Source organism: Salmo trutta, chromosome 10 (genome assembly GCF_901001165.1).
Source record: "Salmo trutta chromosome 10, fSalTru1.1, whole genome shotgun sequence".
NCBI classification, from domain to species: domain Eukaryota; kingdom Metazoa; phylum Chordata; class Actinopteri; order Salmoniformes; family Salmonidae; genus Salmo; species Salmo trutta.
The window spans coordinates 12584050-12596917 of NC_042966.1; the positions used below are offsets into that span (position 1 = coordinate 12584050).

The following is a 12868-nucleotide window of genomic DNA, read 5'->3' on the forward strand; positions in this document are numbered from 1 at the left end:
CAAGTCCAGATCAATGTAATGGGAGGGAGGAGAGGGGAATGATTATCAAGATTGTGAAAATGAGATCAATGTAATTTACAGTTGCTAACCTTGCACCGTTGAAGAACCCTCCCCACCGATATGCTTTATTAGTATTGTACGACATCAAGAAACGGTGGAGATGGACATTCTAAAAAAGCAAGAATGCATGCATTTTTAAAAATCCATCCTTGAACTAGATTTCATAATTATAAAAAATATACCCAAAGCTTCATTGCATAATAAGTATAATACTTCTTGCAGCAACGCACACCATTAATGAATTAATGAAGACGCCAGCCGGCCAATGGTCAGACCCCATTTACAGTACATATCATCCAGGCGACTTCATCTTTCTGCAGCAATGAATGCTGGTTTATTTACGTAGGCAACACATGAATGATTATATCCTTTAATCAGCATGGGACTTTTAGAGGACCATTTCTTATAGATGTCAGTTTGGAGCATGGCATGCAAGGAAGTGTCCCTGTGCCAAGGGGAACGCAGGGAGGCTGTTGATTGAGCCAACCGAAGTGGCCGTGGATTAGATTATGAGTGCATTTGTTATGTTCTCCCGCTACTAACTCCAGTATGGGGTGGTCCATGAATTAATCACAAATATAAGACATGATTGTTTAACAAACCAATTGAGCAATGTCACTTTAGCTCTATGCCCTCCGCCCAGTTGGAAGACAAGACAGCCTTAGCTGGTCTATTAATACGATATTGTGCTATTGTTTTCTATCAGCGTGGAATTGATGTCTTGCCCAGTGGCTGAAGGCTGAACTGTTACAGCCTGAAGTATCAAGAATGTGTACATGTAGGCCAGAATTCAATCCGAACACGCTTTGTCGGCTATGCGGCATTTAAAGGTAATTTCCGATTGAGCCGACAGACGCTGTGTTTACCAGGAATGCGGTCTCCGCAAAAAGGTTGATTCTGGACAGGGCCTAGATTTTGAAACCAATCATATTCCACAATCTTATACAGCAAGGTACACAGTGAAGCTCAGTGTTTTCTGCAAGAAAAGAAACATACATATTGAATGGAGCCTGATGTTAGGTTTAATCGATGAGTGGCTTGTGCTGCAGGCATCCATAAAAAAGCCTTTGCTGAAAATAAAGGTTTAAAGTACAAATTCAATACTGTGGTAGCCTGAAATTGCAGCTGTAAAACTGCCTCTAGTGAGAATGTTCTGTTTTATCTGACAGCTTTTTCATCAAGACATTTTGATGTTTGGTTAATTTGGAATGCTTTAATCCTTAAGGGACCCGTGAGTCAATCTAAGTAACATAATAAAAAAATCCCCATCAAAATCCATAATTTTAAGATAGAGATATCGTCTCAATCAATTGCATCCGCCTATGTTGGCCTTCCGCATCTGCGGTGGAAGGTGGCCGAGCTACAGCGATATTTGTCAGACCATGAGACATCTCAAAAATCGGTCTTCTCACTAAAACATCTTTAGCATCCGAACGGTGGTGTTCTCTATTTTGCTCTACGACCCCCACAAGTGTCACGGGACTCATCTGAAGGTAAGTATTGAGGTCGTTTTTTTGCCACACCTCCTCCTCCATGCTTCACGGTGGGAAGCACACATGCAGAGATCATCCATTCACCTACTCTGCGTCTCACAAAGACACGGCGGTTGGAACCAAAAATCTCAAATTTGGACTCATCAGACCAAAGGACAGGCTTCACCAGTCTAATGTCCATTGCTTGTGTTTCTTGGCCCAATCAAGTATCTTCTTCTTATTGGTGTCCTTTAGTAGTGGTTTCTTTGCACATAAAGGCCTAATTCACACAGTCTCCTCTGAAGAGTTGATGTTGAGATGTGTCTGTTACTTGAACTCCGTGAAGCATTTACTGTATTTGGTCTTCAATTTCTGAGGCTGGTAACTCTAATGAATGCATCCTCTGCAGCAGAGGTAACCCTGGGTCTCCTTTCCTGTGGCATAATTCACAGATTTTCCGTATTCACTGACCGTCATGTCTTAAAGTAATGGACTGTCATTTCTCTTTGCTTATTTGAGCTGTTCTTGCCATAATATGGACTTATGGTCTTTTATCAAATAGGGCTATCTTCTGTAAACCACACCTACCTTGTCACAACACAACTGATCCACTCAATTAGTATTTGGTAGCATTTCCTTTAAATTGTTTAACTTGGGTCAAACGTTTTGGGTAGGCTTCCACAAGCTTCCCACAATAAGTTGGGTGAATTTTGGCCCATCCCTCCTGACAGAGCTGGTGTAACTGAGTCAGGTTTGTAGACCTCCTTGCACGCACACGCTTTTTCAGTTCTGCCCACAAATGTTCTATGGGATTGAGGTCAGGGCTTTGTGATGGCCACTCCAATACCTTGACTTTGTTGTCCTTAAGCCATTTTTCCACAACTTTGGAAGTATGCTTGGGGGCATTGTCCATTTGGAAGACCCATTTGCGTCCAAGCTATCTTCCTGACTGATGTATTGAGATGTTGCTTCAATATATGCACATAATTTTGCTTCCTCATGATGCCGTCTATTTTGTGAAGTGCACCAGTCCCTCCTGTAGCAAAGCACCCCCACAACATGATGCTGCCACCCCCGTGCTTCACGGTTGGGATGGTGTTCTTCGGCTTGCAAGCGTCCCCCTTTTTCCTCCAAACATAACGATGGTCATTATGGCCAAACAGTTCTATTTTTGTTTCATCAGACCAGAGGACATTTCTCCAAAAAGTACGATCTTTGTCCCCATGTGCAGTTGCAAACTGTAGTCTGGCTTTTTTATGGTGCTTTTGGAGCAGTGGCTTCTTCCTTGCGGAGCGGCCTTTCAGGTTATGTCGATATAGGACTCGTTTTACTGTGGATATAGATACTTTTGTACCTGTCTCCTCTAGCATCTTAACAAGGTCCTTTTCTGTTGTTCTGGGATTGATTTGCACTTGTCGCACCAAAGTACGTTAATCTCTAGGAGACGTCTCCTTCCTGAGCGTTATGACGGTTGCATGGACCCATGGTGTTTATACTTGCGCACTATTGTTTGTACAGATGAACATGGTACCTTCAGGCGTTTGGAAATTGCTCCCAAGGATGAACCAGACTTGTGGAGGTCTACAATATTTTTTCTGAGGTATTGGCTGATTTCTTTTGATTTTCCCATGATGTCAAGCAAGGAGGCACTGAGTTTGAAGGTAGGCCTTGAAATACATCCACAGGTACATCTCCAATTGACTGAAATTATGTCAATTAGCCTATCAGAAGCTTCTAAAGCCATGACATCATTTTCTGGAATTTTCCAAGCTGTTTAAAGACACAGTCAACTTAGTGTATGTAAGCTTCGGACCCACTGGAATTGTGATACAGTGAATTATAAGCGAAATAATCTGTCTGTAAACAATTGTTGGAAAAATGGCTTGTGTCATGCACAAAGTAGATTTCTTAACCGACTTGCCAAAACTATAGTTTGTTAACAAGAAATTCGTGGAGTGGTTGAAAAACGAGTTTTAATGACTTCAACCTAAGTGTATGTAAACTTCCGACTTCAACTGTACATGATTTTCATGTGTGTTATTTCATAGTGTTGACGTCTTCACTATTATTCTACAACATAGAAAATAGTACAAATAATGAAAAACCCTTGAAGGAGAAGATGTGTCCAAACTTTTGACTGGTACTCTATATATACTGTATATATCCTGAGCGATTTCTTTATTTTACTGTCTTTGTGTTATTCAATACGTTTCTATGGGCTAGTAATAGGCCAAATTCAATATTTTATCAAATATTGTTTTAAATATATTTATTTGATACCTAAAGTGGTCCTAAAATTCAAAATCAAATAGCTAATTGATCCATTGTATGACCATCTTAAAACTATTCCATATGTTAGCTTAATACCCCATTTTAGAGGATAATGAGTGGATTTGCTTTGATTGGGCAATTTCAGTAATGTAGATAAGAAATATATTGTATTTTGTAATCTGTGGATTGCATACAATACAGTACTGTACACAGCGCCAGGAGGCGATTGGCTGTCCCAATGGTCTGCTCAGGGATACGAGATCACATTGGCTGCAGCAGCTTTGGCCAATCATTTATGCTTTCATATCCCAACTGCTCTTCTCTGCCAATAGGACCCCTCCCCTCACCACCACCCCCTCCTCCTCATCCTTCCTGCTTATGCAGTTGATGCAGCACTGTATTTCTTTCTCTCTCCCTCTCTCGCTCTCTCATTCCCCCTATTTTTCGCCCTCTTTCTGCTGCAGAAAAACACATGGCACCAGTCCTCACAAAAACACTATTTTATTTCACACAATAGCTTTACAGAGTCAACCCACTCAGTCATATTGTGCTCTGAATCACAGGGTTTGGTTCGTAAATTTTGTAACCAGGGGTTCCATGTGGCAGGAAGTCCTTTGTTTGGCCCTAGCTGTCAGAAATCCTGTCAAAGCCAGACCTGCTTATATGTCTGTTGTGGCTTATGTGTAGAGAAGTAGCCCACTGGGGAAAAACTGGCTGAATCAAAAATGTTTCCACCTCATTGCAACCCAGAAAATCTATGTGATGACTTTGAATCAACGTGGAAAACGGATTGCGTTTGCAAAAAGTCACCAACGTAAGTGCATTTAAATTTTTTTTTTTACCCGACTTTTAACCTAAATCCAATGATATGGTGACATGTTTTCTATATATATTTTTTACATTGAATTCATGTTAGTTGACAACTCAACCAAGTGTAAATCAAGACTAGACGTTGAACTGACGTCTGTGCCCAGTGGGAGGATGGTACTCAGCACTCATAAACACAGATTCATCTTTTTGCGAGGCTACTTTTTACTTCAAGTGGGCGTTATGTGCTTTCTCTGTGATTGATTGGTCTGTGTTTGTGTGTGTGTGTGTGCTCTCTCTCTCTCTCTCTGTTGAAATGCATCTCTGCCAAGAGGGTTAATCAGGGAGGAGTGTGTGAGGCGGGCATCGTGCCCCCCCCTGTCTTGTGCTGCCAGGGTATGCCAGTCCAAATCTAACGCCCCTCCAACCAGTGCACAGCTATGCTCCACCTCACAAGACACAATTTGCCTGAGTGTTTCCCCCCTCTTAACAATGCACTCTCATCTCAAATTCTGCTCTCGCTCCCCTCTCTCTTAAAGGCATAAATATCAATGCATAGAGATCCTGTGACCTTATGGGTTAAGCAAACCAGCAATGATAGCACACCAAAATGAGCGGTGCCATCTGTGCCTCCTGCGTGTGGGTGTGTGTGTGTGTGTGCACGCGTATGCCCGATAGTATTGTCTGCCCAGAACACCACTCACCATTCAATCTCACTGTCACATGTAAACAATGACTTGTCCTTCTCCAATGTCAATTCCAAGATGTTCCCGGTCCTTCCCAGGAATAGGATCTAATGTTGGTTTGGATGAGCTGTATCCCCATCGTTCCAGTGCTAATTGTTCCCATGCGTATCGTGTGAAGGGCATGCCATTGGCGGAATGGCTTTACGTCTTATTGTAACAACTTGTTATTTTATGTTAATTTGTCATGGCCAAGAAGTTTCTGACTTAAATTCATTCATTGTAAGACAGGAAGGGGTGGCTCATCAGAGTCTTGTCAATGACACATGTACTACATTTAACAAAGTCCCTTGTTCATTCCCTTTAAACAATATCATCAAAGGATTAAAAAGGAGGCAGTTAATTAAAACCACTTACTGGCAAAGGTGTCACCTTCAAACACACCCATCCAGCCATGCTCTCTCTCTGCCTCTCTCTCTCTCTGCCTCTCTCTCTCTCTGCCTCTCTCTCTCTCTCTCTCTCTCTCTCTCTCTCTCTCTCTCTCTCTCTCTCTCTCTCTCTCTCTCTCTCTCTCTCTCTCTCTCTCTCTCTCTCTCTCTCTCTGGCTCTCTCTCTCCACTTCTCTCTCTGCCTCTCTCTCTCTCTCTCTCTGCCTCTCTCTGCCTCTCTCTCTCTCTGCCTCTCTCTCTCTCTGCCTCTCTCTCTGTGGAGAGGAAGAAAAGTGGTCAGGGGTGTAGCTCATTACCATACACTGGACATGGACCAGGAGGCTAAATGGAAATTCAGATGGCGTGGTCCACTACTTGGGTAAACTTCACTTACTGGAGAGAAAGGGAGAGAGGGAGAGGGAGACTTTAGTCCAGACCCGACCTCTCTGTACACTACATCTCACATGTCAACCAGACTCATTTGGAAGAGGGTTGGGGTGGGGGGACTACTGATGGGTTATCATGCATAATTTATCATACTGAACGAGAGTCGGTGATGGGGTGGATGGGAGGGGGGATGGCAGGGGCCAGGGATGTTGGAGCCAACAAAGAGGGTCGTTTGTTACTGCCACCCGTTGCAAATTAATGGATAGATGGCTTTGCCATGAAAGGTTCATATTTTTACCCTTTCTCTCCTTTTAATTACAGCACTTGGGTATTAAGAGCCTGTCACCTCTCCCTCTGCACCCCCCCACCCACCCCCGAACTCCCCCAGCCCCCCGAGACACTAGTTAACCAGTCAGGGGAATCCTCCCTGGAAGGGTACGATTAATCCTGACCAATCATCTCAAGGTTAGGAGGAGAGGACCAGGTTGTGCAACAGGAGAGAGGAAGGGTACTGCTACTGTTTCCTTTCTATCATTTAGATAACTGTATACGAGGTTGTTGTTTTTTCGAGGGCAGTGAGGATCTTTCATCTCTAGTCACAGACTAAGTGATTCATTGTGTTGCTTAAGGTCGTGATTTCCCTTTCTCACTAACAAATAGTTGATGATCTGACTGCCCTCTTTTTTTTATGGACACTCCTCCCCTGCGGGGTACTGCGCTGCAGTTGGATCCATTTAGCTTGGCAATGTTGCGTTACACGGCTGATACACTGCCGAACAGGGAAGACAGAGAGCAATGAAGAAAGTCACCCAAAGAGATAGAAAAACGCCCCAGGACACCAGTAACCCTCACCAGAGGAATGTTGAGTCCTGGAGGCACTCTATATAGAGGCACTGTATAGATGATTTCTCTATTCAGGGACTTGCAATTGAGATACAGTATTGTGCTTTCCTTTCCTACCTAGGGCTGCCTTACCGTATACCTCCCCCTTTATAAAGGGAGAGACAGAGACCCAAGCAAACTAAAGTTGTCAGTAGAGGTGTAAATAAGAATTTGTTCTTAATTGACTTGCATAGTTAAATAAAGGTTAATTCAAAATAAAAATAAAAGGTGACAGTTTAGCCATAGCATTTGTTACCACTAAAAATGACATGAAGGATGTTGACCTGTGACTTCTGTTCTAGTCATGTGATGGTACCAATTGGTAGAACTGCTTTTTCAGTTTCATCTGGGGTAATGTTGCCATCCAGTTGTGGTTCAAACAAACCAATATAATCAGACTCACAGTTTATGTTAAGAATGTGTGTTCTGCTCTCTTTTAAAAAGGTCTAACTCGGTTTTTACCCTCGGCTGACCAACTGTGTTGTTCTGCTTAATATTTTGCCGTGCCATATGCCTTGAATTGTACATTCCTAAAAGGAAGCAGAGCTAAATGATTATGACAACCATGCCATTTAACTACAAAACCAATAGAGGCCTTATTGAAGTCCTACATTTAGGACTTCAGTAAGGACCCATATTAAGCAGAACCATATGGTATTTGTGGAATTTGCATCATAATTGACTCGTCGCTAAGACCAGACCCCCTTGGTTACTGTTGCAGCCTTGGACAACATTTTAATACACAATGAAACACAAACTACCCCTTGCTACTCAGGAAACTCTAGGGTATGTTGTGGTGGACTGTCATTACAATTGCTTCATGGGAACCTGGTAAAATTATGTGTGTAGTGTGTCTAGCCACTCAATTGTATTCATTTATTTATTTTTATTTGACCTTTATTTAACTAGGCAAGTCAGTTAAGAACAAATTATTATTTACAAGAACAGCCTACTCCTTCCTCCCTGTTGGGGAATTGAACCCCGGTCTCCCGCGTGCCCTGCCCGCACGACACAGGGATTATTTAGCTAAATAGCCCAGTACAGTACTGCCGACCGTCACATTGTACAGCGCCATATTTTCCATTCCGTGTTAACTGAAACCCAGAGGGTTTTTTGCTTTTCTTGGTATAGAAACACCATAATATTAATCAAATTAATTAAGCAAGTATCAGGCAAAAGTTTGGACACACCTACTCATTCCATGATTTTTCTTTATTTTTACTATTTTCTACATTGTAGAATAATAGTGAAGACCTCACAACTATAAAATAACACATATGGAATCCGTGAAGAACAAATTGTTATTTATTTACAAGGACAGATATACTTCCTCCCCTCCCCGTCAGGAAATTGAACCCCGGTCTCCCGCGTGCCCACATTTTCTAGTACAGCCATTATTGAAGGTACTTGAGGTCACCGGGAAAGTCTGGACATGGCCTGCTCTCCCTTATGTAAGGAATTGGGCACTTTCCCATGTTTACTACAGTATGTATTGTAGGCTACAGTGCCTTGCAAAAGTATTCACCCCCCTTGCCATTTTTCCTATTTTGTTGCATTACGACCTGTTAATTTAAATTGATTTTTATTTGGATTTCATGTAATGGACATACACAAAATAGTCCAAATTGGTGAAGTGAAATTAAAAAAATTTACGGAAAAGTGGTGCAGATGTATTCATCCCCTTTGCTATGAAGCCCCTAAATAAGATATGGTGCAACCAATTACCTTCAGAAGTCACATCATTTATTAAATAAAGTCCACCTGTGTGCAATCTAAGTGTCACATAATCTGTCACATGATCTCAGTATATATACATCTGTTCTGAAAGGCCCCAGAGTCTGCAACACCACTAAGCAAGGGGCACTACCAAGCAAGTGGCACCATGAAGACCAAGGAGCTCTCCAAACAGGTCAGGGTCAAAGTACAGATCAGGGTTGGGTTATAAAAAAATATCAGAAACTTTGAACATCCCACAGAGCACCATTAAATTCATTATTAAAAATGGAAAGAATATGGCACCACAACAAACCTGCCAAGAGAGGGCCGCCCCCCAAAACTCATGGACCAGGCAAGGTGGGCATAAATCAGAGAGGCAACAAAGATAACCCTGAAGGAGCTGCAAAGATTGGAATATCTGTCCATAGGACCACTTTAAGCCGTACACTCCACAGAGCTGGGCTTTACGGAAGTGGCCAGAAAAAAGCCAGTGCTTAAAGAAAAAAATAAGCAAACACGTTTGATGTTCGCTAAAAGGCATGTGGCAGACTCCCCAAACATATGGAAGAAGGTACTCTGATCAGATGAGACTAAAATTGAGCTTTTTGGCCATCAAGGAAAAAGCTATGTCTGGTGAAAACCCAACACCTCTCATCACCCCGAGAACATCATCCCCAGAGTAAAGCATGGTGGTGGCAGTATCATGCTGTAGTGATGTTTTTCACCGGCAGGGACTGGGAAGAATTGAAGGAATGATGGATGTCGCTAAATACAGGGAAATTCTTGAGGAAACCTGTTTCAGTCTTCCAGAGATTTGAGACTGGGACGGAGATTCACCTTCCAGCAGGACAATGACCCTAAGCATACTGCTAAAGCAACACTCGAGTGGTGTAAGGGGAAACATTACATGTCTTGGAATGGCCTAGTCAAAGCCCAGACCTCAATCCAATTGAGAATCTGTGGTATGACTTAAGGATTGCTCTACACCAGAGGAACCCATCCAACTTGAAGGAGCTGGAGCATTGAAAAATGGGCAAAAATCCTAGTGGCTAGATGTGCCAAGCTTATAGAGACATATCCCAAGCCTACTCGTGACCGTCAGTTTGTACAGCATCATATTTTCAATTCCATCCTAACGGAAACCCTGAGGGTTTTGTTTTTCTCGGAATAGGAACACCATAATATTAATCAAATTAATTGAGCCAAATTTCTTAAAATCCATCTCATATACTATGTTATTACAAAAAAGGTTTTAAATTCTCTTGTAAAGCCAATATGGAAGTCTATCAAATCCTTATCAACGATGCCCTCTGGTGGTCAAACTCTCACTAACTTGTATTAACAGAAAAAATGGCTGACAATGAAATAACGTGCCACAGAATGCTGCAGCAGCCCGCAAGGTGTGCTGCAGTATGATGCAACTTTTAAAGGAGGAACCACTGTAACTTGTGCTCTCAGATCATATCCTGATGTCGACATCAGATGGGAGTTGTATTCATAACATGGCTAAATTAGCTAGCTAACATACATTGCAAGAAAACAAGTTATATTAAGTGGCTAGTTAGCTAATGTTAGAAACATTGCAATTGAAATTCCAAAATCACCAGCTTGACTATTTTCCTTTTTTTTAGGCCGGAGCAAGAGGACAGAGAAGTAAGAGAGGGAGAGAAAGATGGTTGGATGGGAAGATGGGAATATATAAATTGTCTGTTGTCCATGGATTGGCTTTTGGCTTTTAGTTGATGCATTTTTACGAGGCGGGAGATGAAGAGGGGCCCTGTGTGTCGTCGTATTTAAATCTGTGATAGAATTAAGAGCGTGGCTGAGCAGAGGCACGGAGATGAGATGAGGTGGGAAATGGGGTTTTGTTGTGATGACATCAATCCGTTCCACTGCACCCACCTTTCCCCTCACCTGCTTTGGTGATTTGCAATTTGAAATAGAGATGTATTTCACACACATCAGTCACGCTGGCTTTGTGAAGTTCATTGACTGTCCTGTGGCAAGGCTTAATTCCACTGGATAATTATGGAACAGTGGGGTTACTGCGGTGATATGAACATTTCTGAGTTTGTCTTTTGTCTCATCGATTTAGGCCTAATATTTGCCAATCCCATACAATGCTGTATGCCTTGACAATGGAGAAACCATCATACAAGAAGTGTATTGCTTCTTTAGGATTTTGGATGTTGAAATGTTTGTTTTGCACACTGACTCAAACAATAATCAGAGATAGTGTTGTGTTGTCTTCACGCTACAGTAAAGTAAATGGGAGCTCTGTGTTATTTCGCAGTCTAACACCATTGATGTTTCATGCAATCTCTGATACACTGATTTGATTTCTCTTTACGACGGCCTTGGTTCTCTCAGAGGACACCAAAGGTTACAGTGTAAACACATCAAAACTAATAAAAAACCGCAGTGTTACTGTTGAGGGCTGCTTAACAAAGCATGCCTATCATATTCCCTACTTGTAACACACTGTCTGGCCCTAGAGGTTGGGGCAAAACAGAGTACAACACTATTCCTGTTCACTTCCCCGCCTGCCTACTTGTTTATGTAACTGGTGGGAACTGAACCCTGTTCCCCGATTTGGGAAAACACGGACTTAACGATTACACCAAGAGGAAATTCCTACTTGGGCCCAGAGTGACACTGATTTTACGTCGCAGTCAGGGCCACCACATCACAACAGAGTAAATCCATGTCACCTTTGCTCAATTTTGAGATAAAGTAGGTGACACTAGCATAGTCTAGTTCCTCCTCTTGGCCCAGTCAGAAACTACAGAGCATTCGGAAAGTATTCAGACCTTTGATTTTTTTCAACATTTGTTGGCCCAGTCACAGCCGTATTCTAAAAATGATTAAATTGTTCCCCTCCACCCCATCAATCTACACACAGTATCCCATATTGACTAAGCAAAGACAGGTTTTCAGACATTTTTGCAAATATATAAAAAATAAAAACTGAAATATCACATTTACATAAGTATTCAGACCCTTTACTCAGTACTTTGTTGAAGCACCTTTGGCAGCGATTACAGCCTCAAGTATTCTTGGATATGACTCTACAAGCTTGGCACACTTGTATTTGGGGAATTTCTCCCATTCTTCACTGCAGATCCTCTCAAGCTCTGTCAGGTTGGATGGGAGTGTCACTGCACAGCTATTTTCAGGTCTCTCCAGAGATGTTCGATTGGGTTCAAGTCCAGGCTCTGGCTGGGCCACTCAAGGACATTCAGAGACTTGGCCCAAAGCAACTCCTGCACTGTCTTGGCTGTGTGCTTAGGGTCGTTGTCCTGTTGGAAGGTGAACCTTCGCCCCAGTCTGAGGTCCTGAGCGCTCAGGAGCAGGTTTTCATCAAGGATCTCTCTGTACTTTGCTCTGTTCATCTTTCCCTCAATCCTGACTAGTCCCTGCTGCTGAAAAACATCCCCGCAGTATGATGCTGCCACCACCATGCTTCAGCGTAGGGATGGTGCCAGGTTTTCTCCAGACGTGATGCATGGCATTCAGGTGACAGGCTTTCATCAGACCAGAGAATCTTGTTTCTCATGGTCTGAGAGTCCTTTAGGTTCCTTTTGGCAAACTCCAAACGGGCTGTCATGCGCCTTTTACTGAGGAGTCACTTCTGTCTTGCAACTCTACCATAAAGGCCTGATTGCTGGAGTGCTCCATTGGGTTCTTGGTCACCTCCCTGATCAAGGACCTTCTCCCCTGACTGCTGAGTTTGGCCGGGCGGCCAGCTCTAAGAAGAGTCTTGGTGTTTCCGATCTTCTTCCATTTAAGAATGCTGGAGGCCACTGTGTTATTAGGGACCTTCAATGCTGAAGACATTTTTGGAACCCTTCTCCAGATCTGTGCAATACACAATCCTGTCTCGGAGCTCTACGGACAATTCCTTTTACTTTGTGGCTTGGTTTTTGCTCTGACATGCACTGTCAATTGTGGGACCTTCTATAGACAGGTGTGTGACTTTCCATATCATGTCCAATCTATTGAATTTACAATAGGTAAACTCCAATCAAGTTGTATAAACATCTCAAGCATGATCAAAGGAATGATGCACCTGAGCTCAATTTCAAGTCTCATAGCAAAGGGTCTGAATACTTATGTAAATAGGGTATTTCTGTTTTCTTTTTGTAATAAATTTGAAAACATT

General features: G+C 42.5%; 1 protein-coding gene across 3 annotated transcripts in view; it reads left to right on the top strand.

The window, feature by feature from the left end:
• The window catches only part of LOC115201131 (glutamate receptor ionotropic, delta-1), a 436103-nt gene that overhangs the window by 137885 nt on the left and 285350 nt on the right, over positions 1–12868 (top strand). The gene's annotated exons all lie outside the window — the stretch shown is intronic.